Source organism: Rousettus aegyptiacus, unplaced genomic scaffold (genome assembly GCF_014176215.1).
Source record: "Rousettus aegyptiacus isolate mRouAeg1 unplaced genomic scaffold, mRouAeg1.p scaffold_m13_p_10, whole genome shotgun sequence".
Taxonomy (NCBI): domain Eukaryota; kingdom Metazoa; phylum Chordata; class Mammalia; order Chiroptera; family Pteropodidae; genus Rousettus; species Rousettus aegyptiacus.
This window is the reverse complement of record NW_023416285.1, coordinates 15,281,493-15,301,384: the sequence shown is the minus strand read 5'-3', so window position 1 is coordinate 15,301,384 and position 19,892 is coordinate 15,281,493. Positions and strand designations below refer to the sequence as shown.

The 19,892-nt window shown below is 40.1% G+C and overlaps 1 long non-coding RNA gene across 1 annotated transcript in view; it reads right to left on the bottom strand.

The window, feature by feature from the left end:
- The window catches only part of LOC107520779, a 113,830-nt gene that overhangs the window by 27,486 nt on the left and 66,452 nt on the right, over positions 1-19,892 (bottom strand). The window contains exon 2 of the long non-coding RNA XR_001599403.2: positions 3,449-3,536. This is a non-coding gene — a long non-coding RNA (uncharacterized LOC107520779). The remainder of the gene's footprint in view (positions 1-3,448; positions 3,537-19,892) is intronic.

The following is a 19,892-nucleotide window of genomic DNA, read 5'->3' as shown; positions in this document are numbered from 1 at the left end:
TAATTCATGTATGAGCGTGTGTGTGTGTGTGTGTGTGTGTGTGTGTGTGTGTGTGTATTCACTTTCCTTTGTTCCACCTAGCCCCCATCTACCCACTAAGGAAACATTTTACAAGGTTCTCAAAGAAAAAGGGAATAGGAACCAAAAAATAGAGCTCAAAGAAATGGATATGGAAAAGCATTTCATGGCAAACTGAAAGACAGGAAAGAAAACAGAATTTGATATGTGGCCAGATGCTGTGGCAAGCAAGTAGAATAACAGGAACAGGGGGGGTGAAATTTACGAAACACTGTCATGGATGATGAAGTGCAGCTCCTTTGACAGTATTCAAAAATATCAAATAAAAGTATAATTATTTTTACTATTTCAGAATACTCAACTATAATCATTTGGCTACGACTCTACTATGTGGAACCCCAGCATTTATTTAGCTTAAGCTAATATGATGTACAATAAGAAAGACTAGCAACATCAAATGTTTTGTGTTGAAGTAGCCTGCCTTATCTCCTCTATAGCCCTGGAAGTTATTGCATAATTTGGTCTCGGATTTTTGTTGCTACCTCTACACAGCATTCTGACAATCTGTCTTCACTGCTTCATTATACCCATTGCCTTAATTACTCCTCACCCCAAAATTTCCTCCCAGTATCAATTTTCAGTTCCTCTGAACAAGAGAGTTGTAAGACCCAAATGGACAGAGTCAAATAATGGTTGACATTAGATTTTAGCAGGAATCTATCCAGCAGAAGGTACCTACCACGTAACAGTAATTCGACATGTCTGTCTACAAATGACCAAGATGCTCCCTAAATCTCAAATCCCAGAGTTTCCTCTTCAGAAATGGTGAAATCCAGACATTCAGTAGTTGTAGGTCCAGAGATTTTCTTGATTGTCTTCTTCTTATGCTAAGGATGTTCTCTTCATTGATTTCTATTGTGATGTTTTTTGTCCGTTTTCTGTCGAGGTGGTACTGAAGATAATTTGAAGACCTAATTTTTATTCACAATACCTTATATCATTCGATTATCAAAATCTGTATCATTATTTTCGAAAATCAACTGACTTTACAAAGCCCCAATCTTACCAGTCTATAAAATGAGGGTATTGAAACATTCCAGTATAGAGTATGGTTTTTTTATATCTTATTGGATAGTTTGAGAGCCATGTTAACTACTTCTGACCATGAAAGACTTACTATACTTTAAGCATTTATGTATTTAGTTTAGTTTATGGTATCATGTTATATGCTTCTGGTATCATATGTTCAGTAGTGACATCTGAGATGTATTGAAAAAATATACTCGCCCTGGAATTAAAATACTTAGGTTTGTTCAACTTCTAGAGTGTCTACTAGTTTCAAGCTCTGTGAGTCTAAATAGGTAAATTACCTTCACTGAGCTTAATTACTTTATCAATAAATTTAATATAAGACAATCATATTAACAACGGTAGGATAGTGACTGAAATAAACACATTAAAACCTTAGTGACTTAACACAACACAAGATTATTTCTTGTTCATATAACTGCTTGGTATTTGGAATGAGTATTTAGCCTGCAGCCTCTACACAGTGCTTCAAGGACTCAAGTTTCTCCTGTTTTGTGGATCTGTCATCCATTTACTATCTGTAAGAGGCCAGAAAGCAAACATGTTGTACAGTCGTAATTACTCAACTCTGACATTGTAGCTCAAAAGCAACCATTGACAATAGGTAAACAAATCCATGTGGCTGAGTTTCAATAAAACTTTATATATATAAAAGGTGGCAGGCCAGCTTTGACACACTGGCTATAGTTTTCTGATCCCAGCTCTAGAATGTTAAAGTCTTTATCTGGACTCTTTGCAACCAGCTAGTTAATGGTGGAAAATCAGTATAAGAGGAATGGGCAGGAGTTTTTAATAGACTGGGCTTAAAAATAGCATATATCACTTCTTCTCATTCACTAGCCAGAGCATGGGTATACCTAACTCCAAGGAAGACTGGGAAATATCTTGTGTTTTCCCAGGAGGAAAAGAAAATAGGGTATTATGAACTCATAATAGTCCCTGCCAAAAACCCTTTTTTAATGGTTGTAAAGAGGGTCATATGAGATAATGAATATGCAAAACTACTTTGTAAATTATAATCTGCTATGCAAATGTGGAGTGCTATTTTTATTATAATTACTATATGTAATGTCTCTATGAATACCTTACCACCAGGGAGTGGTAGCCCCCCTTAGAAAGGAGAGCATATAGATATAAAAAGCACTTACAATTTTTAGATCAAGCAGACTCTGCGAATTATGCTTTATGAGCCAGGACAATCAGGACCCTTTTCTTCGGTGACTTGAAATGCCCTAAAATATCTTCTTCCTCCATGGTGGTGACAAGGTTGGTATGCGTAGAGGCAATTGCTGAAACACTTTTCACGTTATCTCAATAGTCAGATTATTTGTTGTAAAACTGAAGTTTATTTATGATACCCTTGAATGCCAGAAACAATGAGTTGGAAAGATAAAAATGCTGCTATCCATATTGACTAATTAACTAGAAATCCATGCTTAATATTCTCCGAGAGTAAAGTGCTGTGCTGGGGAGATAGAACACATCAGAAAGCATAGAAGCCAAGATAAAAACAATTCTCAATGTGATCCCTTCAATCGGGTTTTGAAGGTCTCACTTCTAAACCATTTAATGTTTGAGATTGGGTCGTGGTATTTTTCGACAACTTTTTCACAGAATGGCATGAGGAGCACAATTATTCCACTAATTTTTCAAAAAGGGTTCTCTTCTGTTTGTGTCTTTTAAGTGATGGAATTAAGCACGGGGAAAATGAAAATGCAAAAGATTAGAATTAATTATATCGAAAAGGGGATAAAGCAGGGGCGATTTATTTATTTATTTAACTTTTAGCAAAGTGACTAATTGAAAGGACTTCCTGTGAGGCAATTAGCCATTCGACATTTGTTGTTTCAAACAAAACAAGTGAATCAGACGTTTAATGGGATTTATAAAGACCTCATGGAGTGCGGGAGATGGAGTGCAGAGGCATTTGGAAACTGCTGTGCTGACTAGTGGGAACTATGGTGACTCGCTGGGAGTGGTGACCTGGTTAGGTATCTGTGTCTCCATATTATATACAATCTTCTCAAGAGCTGATGCTCTAAAGGATAGGGTGTGTACAAGACCACGTTTGTTCAAGCTAGCCCCAGGTAACCCCTACTCCCCAGCGTAATTATTGATAGTGTGCTTATTCACTCTCCAGAGGGTCCACAGTTGGAGCAATACATTATATGGACTTGCTGTCAATGGATATGTGCCCATGGCTTGATGAGCAGAACTTGGGAAGATGGCACTCATGCCATCTCTTAACGCCCACACCCAAGAGGCTCATAACAGTAAGATACATACAGAACTGAGCACAGAGAAAGTCTAAGACCCATGGGTCAATAACCGAAGTACTTACCGGTTGTAGCCATTTCTCTCCCTGAAGCCTGGTGGGAAAACTCTTCGGCATCAAGAAAATGGCCAATCAGCACTGATTCGTGAGCTGCCTGAAAAGAAGTAAATGATTTTTTGAGACTCCTTATGCTCTTTGGTCACCATTGCCTAAAACCTGGACTTTGACACCCAAAATAATGATCAAATTTATAAAACTCCTGTATTCTTCATCTTAATGAGTAAAAATGATGTCTCTAAATACTTATCAATTAAATCCTCTCCTTATATTTGCCTAGGGTGAACTTTGGGGACATTTGTTCATTGTCTCATGATTGATCCTAAACATTATTAACCATAATGATAAAATTTCATATGGCAAGAGGTCGGAGGGAGCTTAGGCAACAACATCCAATTCTACACTCTGCCAGATGTAATACCCAGAGAGAACCAGTGGCTTACCTCAAAGCATTACTAGCTGGGTGGAACACCTGTCCTATATCTAAGTCATTACAAACACCAACAATACTTGCCTCCTGCTGGTTTCCAGCTTCTGCATTGGTTTGGTAGCGTTAATCCTGCAGAGGTGTTCCTTTCTCCAGAAAATTTAGGAAAAAGAAAATGAGTTTAGCTTCAACTAGAGAAATGACTGCTCACCTAAGCCATTCTTTCTAAATTCATGGATAATTAGAAAACTCTTGGTTCCTCCTGAGGCAACATCATTCAAGAGCAAATGATATGCTTTGCCTTCTCTTAAACTTCCTCAGAACCCATACTCTTCTATGATTGGCCAGAAAAATCCTCACTAACCTCCAAGTAAGGATCTTTCCATTTGTCAACTGTAGTATCCTCAGAGCCTTACGTATGTCTACCCCTGTAGTTATTGTATACATATTGTAAATTTATAAATTAATTTTAAAAACTGAATGAATTTACCAAGGTAACATGGAGCCAAGATATAAGAGTCCACTGGGCAATAAACAGCCATGTGTCTTCCTCACTGCCAGGACTCTTATTGAGTTGAGGAATAGCTAAGGTGCCTAGAAGGACCGAGAACTGTTTTAGAAATAGAGCCACACTGAGCTAAGTAGGGAAGAGGATTGTATAAAAGTCACTGACACTACAAAAAGAAGACTGGCCTTTCTGGATGAGAATATTAGCATTGCATGGCAAAAAGATACAAGAGGTAAATTGTTTATTGGAGACGATAATAGCAGTTAGGATATATAAGAGTGAGGATGCACGCTGATGGCTGAAGGGAACAGAAATATTAACTCAAGCTGTACTAAATAATGTGGTAATATATTTTGTGAAATAATTAGTAGTCCAGGCTAGGTAGGCTTCTGGGTTGGGTGATTCAGATACTCAAAATGTCATTATAGGTCCATGTTCCATTTAACTCTTGTCTCTGTAGAATCCTCAGTATCGATATGACCTCTGAATGTCAGCACAATGACAGAAGCAAGTGTCACATCCAGAGAATAATGCCCACAGGAAGAAGAAAGGCAATCGCTCCCAATGGCTCTCTCTGTATATTTTATTTATGTATGTGTTGTTAATTTCTTTTTGAGGAATGCGTGCTCTTTATTACTATTAATGAGGCTTGTAATCCCCTGACTATAGTTTCCTCCCTGAACCTGAGCAAACATAATTCTTAGAGTCAGAGCCTGCAGTTCTTTTTTATTGGCAATGAAACTTTTCCAAGGAGCTCTCAGAATCCTTTCCCCTCACATCTCGATTGTATTCCACGTCTTTTCCTAGAACGTTATTCACAAGGCAAATGGCAGCCTCCTTGCTACCCTTATAGGAGTGTGCTCAGCTTATGCTGAGGCAAATGGCTGCATTGGAGGAGGTGAGCACCTAAAATAAAGTTATACTAGGGATGGGGAAGAAGAGGGAACCATCGATACCTTGAAATAAGAGCATCGATGATTAATTAGCCACCTAGGTTAACTCTGGGACATAGAAAGGTTATAGTAATCCTAAGAGAAATATCTTCAATGGGCATAATACTTACCAGTTTATAAACTTTTCCAAATTTCTGATACAGATAAGTACTATTATCCCATCTTTGCAGATAAGGAAACTGAGGTTTAACTAACTTATATACAGAAATATATATAGTTAGGAAGTGACTGTCTATCACATGTGGGGAGTCAAACAGTTAGTGAAAAGTTGTCTGGATCCCTGAAGTGAAAAATTCGAAGTCACAGAAATTTGAAAGAAAACTTCTAAGCAAATGCCCAATACCCTACGAAGCCATAAGTTAAATACATTTTATTTATCATAATCACATTTTTGGTATATCATTTACTCATTCATTTATTCAATAGCTTATAATATGCAAGACAAATTTCCAAGTACTTAGGACTAAAGAGATGAAAAATTAATTAACCTATGACTGCACTCTTGAGTTCACAATACACCAGGCAAGATTAAAAGGTAAGCATTGGCTATATTTACTAATTCTAAGATGTCATTATTGGAAAACATGTAAATGACATTGACAGTGGGGAGGGCAGAAAAAAGGCAAAATTAGATGCACATATTCATTTTGAAATACAAATAAATTTCAAAATTGTTCTAACCTGGAGGAAAAGGCTCCTGCAGAGAGAAGAGGTCAGAAGAGATCAGCCAATCACAACACGAGTGTTATAATAATGTGCACACACAATGCCTCATGTAAGCACCAAATGAGTGAACAATTCTTCCTGCAAGAAAGACGTGGGGGATGGTGGAATAGAGGAGGAGACTTCTAAAGTGAGAACTGGAAAGCGAATTGGAGCTTTCCAGATAGAGGGAAATCCACAATGAAAGAAAAAAAAAAAAGAACCACAAGAAGCAATAGTAAATAATCAACTCATCGGGGCTTAAGAGCAGAACCCTCATGGAGGTGAGAGAGAGAGAGAGAGAGAGAGAGAGAGAGAGAGAGAGAGAGAGAGAGAGAGAGAGAGAGAGAGAGAGAGAGAGAGAGAGAGAGAGAGAGCGAGCTGTGTGCACATATAACATAGTGCTTTCCCACATGAAATATTCAGCTTCTCAATTATTTATTGAGCTATTGGAGCCAGCTCCTCAGGACGTGAGCCCCAGGTCCACTGCTAACTGGCCTGGCCATGTCACATAACTTTTCTAAACCTCATCCTTATCACCTAAAAGCAGAAGGGTACTCATGCCTGCTTCTTCAAAGGGGCTCTCAGGGTTTAACATCATGCTGCCAATGAAGCACGGAGCTCAATGTGTGGCATGTGGCAAGCATCTCATACATGGTAGCAGGCTAAGAAAAATGAGAAATGGGTTCCAATCCTCAGCCCTGACATTGAAGGAAGCTCCTTTCTCAGATGCTAGACACACCCTTTCAGACAAACGAAGTGGAATAGACAGCGACTGTGACCCCAAATGTAGAGACAGTCCAGTGCTCCTTGTTCCCACAACCTCTCCTGGACCAAAAGCAGGGCCGAGTCTAAGAAGAGTCGACTGGAGACGGCAGAAGCAGAGGAAGAGGATGATGTGCTTGCTGCACTCCCAGGTAATTCCGGAGGTGTAGGGGCGGCAAGAGACTCTCCGCTGAGGTGCGTGGTGCTTTCAAAATAAGGAAATTGGCATTCACTTCTAATTTAAAGATGTCTAAAAATGGGAGGCTTACAAATTAATCCTCTTCGGTGGGTGTGAAGGAGATTGAGGTGTGTCTCATCAAAAAAAAAAAAAAGAACTTGATTTCACTTCCTGTACCATGGAGGCACTGAAGAGCATCCAATATGTGTTTCTGGAACCTTGAATGGAGAGGCACGGAAGCATCATGCTGGAACACTGCTCAACAATCCAGAAGGCAAGCACTCAGGGCTGGCAGAGACCAAAATAGGAAGCAACAGCCCCTCTTCCTGGGAAGCAGAAGTCAAGCTGAAAGCTAATGGAGCATGAGTGCAGATGGGAGGGGTGGGGGTCGGAGACATGCATGTATCACATAATCCAAGACCACCATCCAGCTGTGAGTCCCAACATTAAACCAGCCCAGATGGAGGTGGCAAGCGCCTCTGGTCCCTTGCCAGCTCCTGCTGCCAGCCTTGAACAACACTCAAGTGGAGACCAACCCAGGGATACGGTGGAGAGCAGCCAGCAGAAACCCAGGAAAAGAACCACACATGCAAACCTCCTTCTCACTAACCTGGACGCCATCCCAGGGAGGAGGAGAAGAGGAAGGAGGAGATTCTTGCATCTTATGAAACATCAACCCCAAGGACACCAAGCTTTAAACCAGTAGAACTTTGGAGCCCAGGATTGTGTTTTCTGACACGTCTTAGTCTATTCTGGCAGCTATAACAGAATACCATTGACTGGGTTAATTATAAACAACAGAAATTTACTTCTCACAGTTCCAGAAACTGCGAAGTCCATGATCAAGACACCAGCAGATCTGGCGTCCAGTAAATATCAGCTTCCTGGCTTGTAGGAATCTGTCTTCCTGCTGTATCTTCGCATGCCAGGGAGCAGAGAATGAGCCGGCAAGCTCTTCTCTCTTCTTACAGAGAGCTAATCCCACCCGTGAGGACACCACCCTGGTGACTCAACCACCTCCCAAGGGCCTCAACTGCAAATACCATCACATTGGGGATTAGGATGTCAACATAGGAATCTGAAGGCGACTCACAGTCCTTAGTATGCCATAGGGGACCTTGGAAGAATTCATAAGCTACTGTGAGTTCAGTCACAGTAACCCCAAGTTCTGTGCACTCTAATTTTTCTCAGTAGTTGAGAAAATCGGAGTAGTAACAGCTAGTATTTGTTGAACCCTTGTTTTTCCCAGGTGCGAGGTAAAGCATTTACACGGATTCCTAAATTTAAACCTCCTAAATAGATAGGTACTACTGATATTTATGTTTCATAGATGAGAAACCTGGAGTAAAAATTCTGTGCTCTTACTATTTGCAATTAAGAGTTAAAAGTGGAAGAGTAACAGCTATTTTATCCTGTTTCTTGAATGTCACCACGATGAGGGATGAGCACTAATACCACTTAATACTCCAGAAACACTATCCAGTAAAAACATGTATGTCCCAGTCTGTGGGGTCTACCCATGTCAATCAAATCTGAACAGCAGGGCACCCAGGCAACAGAGGTGTGGTCAGGACCTGTCTTTTTCCCTACTCGGTGGAAGGTCCTCTCTCCCTAAGATGCTGTTCTGGACCCCAGCGTCCAGGCTTAGTGATTATATAATCCGACAACTATGTAAACTGAGTAACTTAACTTCCCTGTGCCTGTATTTCCCTCTGTGGACAGAAGACTAACAATGTCAGCATCTCAGTATTGTGATAATGACCGGGGACGAGTTATGCAGAACACGTCACATAACATCTGGCACAAAGCAGGTTGTTATTTTCACATCCTCACAGCCTTACTCTCTCGGCTACCTGCTCAGTGAGAAGGCAAAATTCTCCTCTCTGGCACATAAAAGGTATAGGCAAGAATTTCCGTGTTACCCTCTCCCAGACATTTTACTAACTGCATCTTGAAACATCAAAGCATCTTTAAAGACACACAAAAATATCAATTTCTAATAGAAAGATATAAAATTTCCTACCATGACGGGTTATTATCCTGATTAAGATATTCTATGAATCAAATCCCTTTCCTAAAACAATGAAAATAGCATTTTAACTTTTTACTTCTATTTAATTTCTTTTCAGAAAGAATGTGAGGTTGTCAAGAAATGAAGGCAACTGTATTGTGAGATCAGTTTTTCAAAAGGAACAGAAAACGAGATCAGGAAAGGAAATGGAATCAACTTGTTCTTCCAAAAAATTGTCCAGAGCTGTGCAGCCTAAACCTCAGACCTGAATCAGTGTGTCTCATCAGCTAAAGTAAAAGTGTTCATATTGTTTCTAGGAACCGATACTTTTTATACTTCACATACATTTTTATTTGTCCCTCCCAGCAATTTGTGAGGAAGCTATCACACTTGTCATTTTACAGATAAGAAAACTGATGCCTTGAGAAGCACAACCATCAGACCCAGATGTCTTAAATATTCATTCAATGTTCTAATATTATATCACAGGCCCCTACTTCCCACTATGAGGTACAGTTTTGATGCAGAAGAGGACTTTAGAGGTTATCCAGCCTATTTGTTCAGAGAGCTCTTTTAAATAATGCATGCACGTCAATACTCACATAAACAGTATCAAATTTAATAAAATAATATCGAAATTTATTATTACCAGGTATGTGCTTGACAACACACCTGGCCTCTTTCTGTCAGGTTCAAGATGTGTCTTTTCGTGACACAGAAATAACTGGAAGTTCAAATGACATATCATGGTACTACCCAGGACCCTTTTGGTTTGCTCATTTCAGGCGTCAAGGGTCTGACAAGATTCACACTATTATCACTGATAAGTCATGAATTAGGCAGTTTTTAAAAAACTCTCCATGGTTAAATAATGCTTAGCAACATCATCTTCCAGAAGCACTTCTCTTCCAGTTGTGATTAGCTTTTTCTAATGATTCTGCTCAGCTAGGATTTTTTTAGTGTTTTTTAATTGCATATTTTATGATATTTTAATTTTATGTTTATTCATTATTAATCATCTTTATTATTTTTTAATTGTCAATGCAGCATCCTAAGCAGGGAGAGGGAACACTTCACAAATACAAATATTAATTTATATGTCCTAAAATAATAATTAGGATTTTAATAAAATTACTTCTCTTAATAGTTCTCTATGGAAAGCTGTTCCCCTACCCTTAATGAACTAATGAGATATGAGGTGAATATCATCAAGCACTGTGCTCATGTCTAACCAAAAAATGTTTAAGCAACAATAGTAAACCTTAAAAATATTTACCTAAAGGCAAGTTGCTGGTTCTCTCTAAACAGCAGTCTAAGGGCAGCATATAGAGAATGAAACCTAAACCCATGTTGTCTTGTTCTGACGTCTGTCAGGGATGAGCACTGGCTCTGCCCTTCTCGTTGTGTTCTCGAAAACCACTTTGCACTTGACTTGCTCCGTATCGGGAATGGGCCACCTGCCTGCACGCAACTCCACAAAGTATCCTGAGCTTCAGGGCCCTTCAAGGTGCAGACCTGGAAGTAAGAATGCTCACCATGATGAAGCCGTCTTGCATCCGAGAGTGTTGACAGGCTCTGGGAATGTCACGTAAGCCTCAGAGGTTCTCAGCACAAGGAGAGGACTGATAGTCGGGGTCTATAAATGGGGGAAATTAAAGGCCAGGGAGAGGAAGCCACTTGCGTGATGCTTCCCGTGTGGAGAGCCACGTGGAGAAATGAGGAGGTTGCAAGGAGATTGAGCGTACCTGGCCCTTCATTGCATACAGACCGCTTTAGCAGCTCTTGGATTTGTCACCGAGTTCCCCTATTTCTACTTTACGAACATAGAAGTTGTGTGTGTTCTCTCGAGTGAATACACTTTTTTGCATTGCTGTCAAGGTTTACTTTTAATACCACCCATTGATGTAGCTTTCCTGTCACTCGACTATTTTAATAATCTGCTTCCATGTTGTCGCAATCAGCGGCTGTAATTTGGGGTTCTGGCATTTCCTCCTCCGGAAAGAGGATGTTACAGCCATTATGGAATCAACCTAATGTTCTTCTAGCATCATCTTAAAATAGTGTTAGCATAATGGAGGTGTGGGCATATTTGTAGGGGTTCGATGTGTTCTCATAAGTCTTGTTAATTTTTTGAAAGTAGGACCTATAAAAATTCTTCGATAGAAAAGAAATACGAATGTCAGAAAATATTTCCATGTAAGTGGGAGATTTTTGTTGCTGTTTATTTTGTTTTGTTCTGTTTTAATTAACTGTTAAAACAATTTCTTTTGGGGTCTCTGAGAACGAACCAATTCATTTCAATAACATCACTGTGGTCATTCTATTTACCAGACCAAAGTTTACTGGAGCATGACTACTAAAAGCGACTAGTCAGCAAAATGAAAAGCAACTCTCATGAATTCTCCATAAATGATATATCATGTACCACCCTCCACCTCAGATACACAGACTCACACACACACACACACACACACACACACACACACACACACACACTCATATGCTACGATGCAAATGCAGATCCGGACACTTTTAGAAAAGCCTCTGGTGACTGAGCATGAGAATGAGTCCCTCTCATTCTCTAAATGACCCATTAAAATATCATTTAAAAACCCTCTATTATAAACCCAGCCAAAGAGAAGAGCCACAGAAATGTGACATGTTGAAACTAGAAGGAAAAACTTCTCTGATGCCTTAACTCCCAATTCTCATGCTGCTAATCAAGAAGCTAAGTCTAGCAAGCGTGTCATGCACCCAAAGGTAGGACTGTAGCCTGACAGCAACCTAAGGAGCAAATCTGGCAACGACAGAACCTCCCTCAAAAAGCACGGGGCCAACATGGGATGTGAATTCTCTTTGGCGAGGTGGCAGCAGGGGGGGACAATTCTAAAACACATATCAGTTATGTTTTTTTTTTCTTTCCATATATCAGTCATGAACTCCTAGAGTGGTTGGTTGATCAAAGTTCTTCACAAGTGACAAAAATAGACAGGGATGACAGCAACACATAGCCTGGATTCTGAGAATCAAACTGTAAAGTCACATCGTTTAAGAGAGATAAAATATCGGAAAGATGCCTTAGAGACAAAATGATTTGGAGTAAATAAGCATGATAATCGAAGCGAATGTTTCATAATAAAAGATACTAGCTTGTCTGGGGAATGAGTGAGCCAAGGAGAAGGCATAGAAAAGGAGGCCCTTGGGGCTTAGAAAAACAGTTGGAGAGCCTAGTGTTGGCAGAAGAGGGGTTCTTGGCTCACGTCCTGGAGTTTTCCGATCACTGTGTGTCCTTCTTTTAGAGAAGATAATTCTGGGCTATCTTAGTTCATTGCCATTAAGCATTTTCGACCTAGAACTAACTCCCTTTGTTCTGGTGCTGTACTTACCAGGCAACCTTCTAATTTTCAATTCACCACCAGAATAGACTTGCCAGCATTCTAGTCTAGTTATATGTTAAATTTAGCTTGGTAAATTACTCAAATTAGCATACCAGTTGATACTTCCTTGATCCTGAGTTTCCTTATGTAAGTATATTTATCTGAATCAAGTTTATAGAAACATGAAAATAATGAAGTATATCTGAATAATTTAAGTCTGAAATTGCCTGAGAATTGTTTTTTCATTTTTTTCCACCACTTATGCTGTGCTCTTCCTCAGAGGTATTGATTTTCTACTGTCTGTCTACCTCGACCACACCTTGGTTCCCACTGTCCACCTCGTCCCTCCAGTTTAGAGGTTTTTGATCTCCAGCACACAACTATGATCAAGACTTCTTTCATCAGTGCCCGATTCTCCAACCTGCCTTCGTCTACCAGGAGACATAGATCAGATAATGGCAAACTCAGCCTCTAAGCAAGAGATAGTGAAGGTGACCAATTAGAATGAGGTTCTGATGTCTCGTTATTTTGTTGCTTTTACTTCACCATCTCTTCCCCACACTTAGTTACAATACTTTCTCTCAACCCCAGAGAGAAATCTCCTGACTGCAGCCCCTGCTGAGACCTACCCACAGCCTTCTTGTCATTCTTAACTCTAAAGGGTGCCTGGGATTCTGTAACTTACGTGGGACTGGCAACCAGAAGGTCTGGGTAACAGTTCGAAATGTTTCCACAGAATAGCCAAAATCCTCTTCGGTCATGTCATCTTGTGTAGAGTCGTGAACCTTGACAGCTGAAAAGGACCTGGGGGATCATCTCATATGAATCATCTATCATGATCTCATTTATATAGCAAGACTTCTCAAAGGTCACTTATATAAGAAACAATACAACTGTTGTGATCCCCAAATCCAGATTTTTTTTTTTTAATTCCACCAGGTCTTTTCTTCCTGTCTTAATTTCATCAGCAGCAAATAAGAGTTGAACTTAATGGGATTGTTATAAATGAACTGTCAGAATATAACAACCTCTAACAACCTCAACAAACCTTCCAGTATTAGGTTCTTGTCCCATATTTCACTTGAAATTGTGTGGGGGAAGGAACTATTAAGACAACTTTAATTTGCAGCAGGTTCTGCTAACATAGCTCAGCTGGTAGAATGCAAAACATTCTCTGCCACCTGTGAAAAATATCCTGTCTGAGAATGAAGGCAACTCAGAAAAAGGTGCTTCTGAGAGGTAGAGATAGCATCCTGACAGTGTCTTTGGGACATCTAGAAACAGGTAAGTCTAAAACTAGGCCTGGCTTGACTTCTGAACATTTCAGTTATATAAATTGAAGAAAAAAAATTTATTTTTATTTAGTTTGGGTTATGTCTGTTTCACCTGGAACCAGAAAAAGGCCTAATGCTGTGATGACTTTTCATACTGCTTGGGGGGAAGTGTTGGTTAATTCTGGAGTGAGAACTGCAGATTAAAGTATAATAAGTGGACTGAGCATTCAGGAAATGTTACGCTAGAATTATCATTTAGAAAGAAAACAAGTGTCTCCTCTATGATCCAATTTTTTCATCTGTAAAACAGAACTAGCTCCTCCCTCTCAGGACTACTGTGAGGACTGAATTAGTTTACTAACATGAAATGATGAGCTCATTGACTGGTACTCTAATGTCTATATAATCATGTGCGTTTTATTAACTAGAAATGGAAGTTCAGATATGATTTATGGCAGACATCATTTGGGCTACACTCTCAGGTTGAAGACCTCATCACTCCTGGCCCAGTCCACAGGGACAGGGCCCGGGGGGCGGAGGGTCCCAGAGAGTGGAAGTTGATAAAAGGGCTCCCTTCCACAGCTCCTCCTCAGCAGTTGCCCTGCTATGTGAGCACCTCATTAACTTGTGTGTATTCGTGTGTACATTTTAGCTTCACTTTTTATATTCTAGAGGAATCAAGATATTATTTTCCACAGCAATACAATGCCAATTCGGTTCTTCAATCCATGGTTCAAAAAAATGGCGACCTGTCTTTCTCATAATTTCTAGCACAATGATCTTGCCAAAATTTTAGTTTTTGAGACATTTCCCTTGCCCATTTATTCCCAGGCATAGCACAAGTCAGAAAAACCAAGTAGCAAACTTCTCCCCTTAGAGAAACACTTACTTGTGACAATGAACATCCATCATTCTTTTGAACTTTGCCTCTTCCGTGTTTGTCATGTGAATAGACCTTGCGATTCATTATCAACATGAATAATATATGACTGTGAGCTCAAGAAATAAGCCCTAGGTTCCAAGGAGTTTTATCCCCTCTCTCACACATGGCGTCCTTGCAAACACCCATTCCATTTTAAACATGTCAGCACATTTGGGGATAGAAACTTTCTGGAGCTGGCTTTCTTGAAGTTGGCTCATTAGTGAACAGCTCATGAAATCAATAAGTTACCAACCAAGAGACTAAGAGTTTCTTATCTCTGCCTTTGTATGTTCAAGTGTTCAAAAATATTGATGAAACTATTCTCTCTCTCCGCGCCCCCCCCCCGTGTATTACAATTATTAGCTGAAATAGAGTGGAGTTTTGCTGATGTGTAATGCTTTCCAAACCCAAAATGTGTCCTTTGGTCACCTTACCTGTCCCTCTCACTACCAGCTAAAGGTTCCCATGTAAGTGACCGGACTTTTTAATAATAGGTCAAGGCTTTGCAGCAATTTCAAGATTTGGGGTAGGATGCTCAATATCTTAAGACACTAAAAATGTCCAGTTTAAGATACAGTTTGAAGTTCACATGGGAAATGGATCACACTAAAACAATGGATATAATTTATAACAACATTTATGCTAAGTTAAAATAGTGATGCTCACTTTTTTGGGCATGATTTCTGGATATCCAATTTTTTTCATTTGTGATCGAAGATGCTGGTGTGGCAGATAGCATCCTCAGACTAATCTGGTAGATCAGCTGAATCAAATGGACTATTATTGAATTACTAACAGGCCTGTAGATATGCATGAATAATTTTGGTTGCTATCTATAACATTCTAATCCACACTCTTGCTAGTCTGTGGCATGAGGGCAAAATGAACACATTTGCTTCCTTGTGGCATGCCAGCTAACCAGCATTCCCAGTGTCGACTGACTGGTGTGTCAAGAATCCTCACTCTTCTGAGCCTTACAGAAGTAGGAGAAACCACTGAATTATGTTGCTTTTCTTGACAAAAGGAAAAGCCAACAAAGGTACAACTCTTCCTCCCTCTTCCCTAGCAGACAGGCAGAGCTTAACCTGCAGGAGCAGAGACTAAGGTTTCACTTCCCACGTGACCAGGTACTAGCTCTGGGGACCTTGGCAAATCATTTCAATTCTGTGCTTCATCTCCAAAAGGGACTTAATACTGTGAGCCTTTAAATGCTCCTGGGAGAATTTTATGTCAAGTGACTGATATAAAGTAGGAGCCTAGGAAATGGTAGTCATTGGTAAAATCTTCAGAGAAAGTAAAAGAGGAACTTAAGAAACAGAGCACTCGAAAAGAAACATAAAATATTAATATTATCAAAGCAACAAAGCAACCATAGCACTACTGTTATTGTGAAACTAACTCATTAGTAGAGTCTAAATGTAGATTCTGTTGTTAGTTCTACGTGTCATTATAATGAAGATTGTCTGAAAATGACTCCAAGGGTTTTCTCTGAGTTGTCTGAACAACTCACTGGGGCTCACCCTATCTCTCAGTGAGAAGAGCCTCCCTATGATTCAGCCGCCCTTGGGACTAGCATGTTCCTCCTTCAGCAGTAGGAGGGCCTGTAATGACCTGCAGGCCCCGAAGTCTCCAGGTCCTGGGAAGCCAGCTTTCCCAGATAACCTGTAGGCAGCAGCACCCAAATCCAAAGTATCTGGAGTCCAAGAAGTACATTTGTCTTCTCCCTCCACACCACACCCATTTGACGAATCCACTTTCCCACATTAGATTTTCCGTCTTAGTCTGTTTGGGCTACTATAACCAAAACAAAAAAAAAAAAAAAAAAAAAAAAAAAAAAAAAAAAAAAAACATAGACGGGGTAGGTTACAAACAATAAAAATTGATTTCTTGCAGTTCTGGAGACTGGACTCTAAAATCAAGGCACCAGCCTGGTCGAGTTCTGTGGCGAGCCATCTCCCTGGTACATATGTGTCTTCACATAGCAGAAGGAGAGGAAGGATCTCTGTGGGTCTCTTTTGTAACAGCACTAACCCCACTCATGAGGGCTCGTCCCTCACCACCTAAGCGCCTCCCAAAGGTCCCATCTCCTAACACCACCACTCTGAGGGGTAGGATTTCAGCATATAAACTTCAGGGGATACAGACATTCATACTATAACGCCCTGCAAAAGGGCATTGCAATACAGGACGCTTTTCCTCCCCTGATATTTATCCCCACAGTTTGTTCAGCAGGGTCCTTGGTCAGAGATCACCTCTCCTTGAGGCTAAGAAAAGACTTCAGGACTGTGCATTTTCTTTTCTTGCTAACCTTTGTTTTATAAATTTCCCAAATGTTTCTTAACCGTACCGTGTGATGTTATGGAATTTATCTGGCGCCTGTTGAATGATTGTCTAAAACTTTAGAATTTTTTTCAATCACCCCTAAAGATCCGTTTATGAGTTCTAGTCGCATCATCTATTGTTAAATTGGCACAGATTTTGTTCTCTGTGCAGAGTACTCTGCTAATCCCAGGAGGGCAAATTAAATACTATCCCTGCCCTCAAAGGGTTTGGCGTTTTCTGTTATTACACTATTACCCCTTATCTTTAGTGGAAAGGAGAGAAAATACAATAGATTTATTGGAACAGAACATAAATTTATCCCCAATGGTCTCTATGTCATCCACTGATTGAGAATAAATTACGAACCAGACATTCTCCTAGCCACTTTATAGATAGTGCTTTACAAAATTCACAGAATAACCCTCTGATAAGAAAACTGAGGTTCGGAGAGGTTAAATAACTTGCCTCGGGTCACACAGCTAGTGAGTGATGGATAAGAATTTTGAACTTGGCTCTGCTCTGGTAATAATAAGTTATCCTGCTTCCTAAGAAACAAGTAGCTAAAGAGGAATGCAGAGCAGATGAGTTGGGCTGAACTCAACACCAGCACAGTTAGCCTATTTTTCTCCAGTCACTAAAAGAGCGACCTAAGAGCCTGAGAGTCTGCATGTGTCTCTGTAAATGACTCATTTATTTCCAAGGAGTGACTTAGTTATTAAGGAAGAAAACAAGCAGAGAAGAACTAGATGCACAAATTGCCTTTCAAGGTATCCTTGTCCACTGATCAGAACTCTTATATAAGGCTCATATTTAAAACCCTGTCATATTCAGAATGCTGAAATGTAAGCAGATTTTTTTGTGTGTGTAGTGAAAAGAGAGAAAAAAGGCAGAGATTCAGAAGTTATAGCAAAGTCTAAAAATCATGCAAATGAGATAAATTGATATTTTTCAAGTTTCATATGAATCTGTTTTCATAGTCTCAAACACTGTTTTTAGAGGTCTATGGCCTAGTTCTCCTAAAACAGCTATATAAAAAAAAAGGCAAGAAAATAATAAATGAGTGAGTAAATGCTATAAATTATTTGAATGTGCTTTATAAATTCCGTTAATACTACCACCAACAGTAAAGATATTGACCCAAAGAAAGGTAGAAATGGAACGCACATTTATTCACACCGACCGTGTGCTGGGTACTGTTTGGGAACATATCATTTAATTTTCACAGCACGCACACTTGAGTTTATTTTTGGCTTTTCATCATCCAATTCCCTTTCTTATGTTTAAGTAATTCTCCCCCAATGAGTCTTGCTCACAGCCCGACCCTTCCTCACTCTGAAAGCTGTAACCCTTGCAGTCAAAGTCAAGTTGTGCTCCATTTCAGGCAAGCAGTCGTGCCTTGCCCCAGAGCTTGAGCAAGGAAGTGTGAGAGACGGAGACCAGCACCGTCCATGACTGTCCCCCTTCCAGACGGGCCTGTGACTTGACTCTTAAGCTGCTGTTCTCTCTGTACCACCTTCATGCCGGGTTCCCCGTTCCTTCAGGTGATTCTTTGAATAAATTCCATTTCTGCTGACCTCAGCCAGTTTCTGTTGCTTACAACTCAGAACCCTGACTGATTCGTTTTGCAAGAATCTATCCGTTGGCATGAGTATTATTCGTCCTGTTGTGTAACCCAGGAAATCTAGTCTTAGAGATATCCAGTCACACATTCCCAAGGCCATGGAGCTTGTAACGGACAGTGCATAAATAACTAAAGTATGGATGGCGAATTGTCTCTATGCTTTGATAAGAACTCGCAGTGGTACGCAAAGCATGTTAGAGCATCGCCATCACCTGGTGGAAACTACCCAGGAGAAGATAGCTGCTTGACGTCTCCTTCTCTAAAGGTGTAGTTTGCAAAGTTAAATTGTTAAAGAAATTGACTTATTTTAGGAGACCAGGTTTATGTGCTGTCTCTTCTGAAAAAGTATTCTGATTATCACAAATAGAAGTGAACTCCTTCTCATGTAATACTATGTGTTTTGATGATATTGATATTGATATTGATATTGATATTGATATAATGGCATATTCTTTCAAAGCTACCAACCAGGGGCCCTTGCACAGAATTTAACCCCAAGAGATCCTGGAAGTTTCTCCTGAACCACCTGATCACCCCACAACGAAGGAGGGGTTGACAAGAATGAGAGGAGTTTCTTTCTTGATGCCACACACACCAAGACTTGGGAAGTTTGCAGCTTTTCTGAACTAGAGGCTGAGCATCACAAGGCTCGGATTTGTCCCTGGCGTGACACCACAAAGGAGCGACGAGGAAAGGTCATCACGGAATGTGAGACTGTCACTTCTGCATCTGGAAAGGCTCCTTGTATGTACAAGGGGCTGAGTGGGTCCCACTCAAAGGAAATGGAAGCCCAGTGTTTTAAAGTTGAAGTCTTCTTATCTGCCACTCCTCACACATCTCAATAAATAGACTTGGTGGGTAGAGAGTGGCTTGAGTGGTGACGCTCGGGGCTTCCCTACTGGCTGGCAGTAAAGCCTGCCTCACAGTGAAAACAGACACCAGGTCTTGTGTTTAAATACACAGAGGCACTGGGAAGTTTCCTGAAGGCTTTGGCGGAACTATGTCAGTATTAAGCAAGACCTACTAGTGGCTTCATCGAAATTCTTGACTTTCAAATAAGGAAAAAAATCTCAAACACACGAAGATCCTGGTCATCTTCAGAATGTGGGTTTAGGGGCTGGTCTGCTAGTCTGCCTAAGTTCAAACTCTGCCACTGCCATTTGCTAGTCATGCTTTTGTCCAATTACTTAGGTTTTGACGTGTCTCAGTTTCCTCACCTATAAAATGGGAATTATAATAGTACCTACCACATAGTGTTACTATGAAGAATAAATGAAATCATTCCTTTAAAAGTGCTTAACATAACTAAAAATAAGTACTGGAAATGTAATCTGTCTATAAATCTCCATATAGCCTTTGGCTTCTAGGTAAAGATGAGTTAACAAAATTTCAG